This window comes from Plasmopara halstedii (assembly GCF_900000015.1).
Source record: "Plasmopara halstedii genome assembly, contig: Scaffold_7, whole genome shotgun sequence".
In the NCBI taxonomy this organism is placed as follows: domain Eukaryota; phylum Oomycota; class Peronosporomycetes; order Peronosporales; family Peronosporaceae; genus Plasmopara; species Plasmopara halstedii.
This window is the reverse complement of record NW_020186929.1, coordinates 393794-395008: the sequence shown is the minus strand read 5'-3', so window position 1 is coordinate 395008 and position 1215 is coordinate 393794.

Genomic DNA, 1215 nt, shown 5'->3' with positions numbered 1-1215 from the left:
AACGTGTGTGCAAGCCGGGCTTGCTGGTCGTGGAGGCGACCGTAAAGGGCTTCAAGAAGATAAAGAAGATCCTCATCGATTCAGGGTCGGGCAATTATGCCCGACGCTCCACGATGGAAAGAAGTCAGCTGTATGCTGAAGCGCTGAAAGCGCGGTTAGGTGACATCGTCACTTTTCGCCTAGTGACGGGGACACGCGTCACGGTCCCGAAGGTCCCTGTGGATCTCGGAGTCAAATTCCTTGACTTTGATAGCGTGGAACTCTGTCTAGTATTAGACCTGGATGCAAGGTATCACCTAATGGCATGTTTGGAACATCAGGAGCCATGGATTGATTGGAAGTCAAAGACCTTGGGCCTACGCGCACGTCTCCTGGTGGAGCTTTTGCGAGTCATGAACCTACCTCTGCTAGGAGACAAAAGCGCTATTGCGAGAGCGCTAGACCGAGACGGTCAACGTGTAAGACATTGGAATGTCCGAGTTGGTAGACACCAACGGTGCATTGGACAGAAGTCCCGAGCGTGGCTCGCGGGCTGATCGCGGAGTGGCACGAAACCCACTGAGCGATGCTTAAGTTTCGGAGCAATCGCTGCATGTCATGCGTGACATGGTCGGCCGAGGGCCGAGGCATTAAAAATATTCATTTAAATATTCTAGAAGAAATTTGAAAGAATAAAACTTATTTTGATTCTGATTTATAAATTAAATAGATGTTATGATATTAAAAATTATAAGTATAATATTTTTAATATTATTGATAACTTGAACAATATTTATTAAAATATATCGATAAATCAAGAAGTATAAAAATTCCAGGATTATTTCAGACTATAGGTTTCAAGCATCTATAGAAAATGATAATCGAATTTTAAAATTAGGATTTAGTCATGATATTATTATTTTAATAGTTAAAAATATTAATCATTAAAATCGCCAAAAATATATTATGTTTTTTTTGGTCGAGGATGAGGCCCATGTGATGCACGTGAAGTGGCACGGAAACCACTGAGTGCTGCTCGAGAATCAAAGCATTCGCTGTATGTCATGCGTGACATGGTCGGCCAAGGGCCGAGGCATCGAGGCGTGGCCCTCGCGATGCGCGTGGAGTGGCACGAAACCCACTGAGCACTGTTCTCGTTGCGAAGCAGTCGCTGCATGCTATTGATGGCGTGGTCGGACAGAGCCCGAGGAATTTGGGCACGGCCCTTCAGATGCA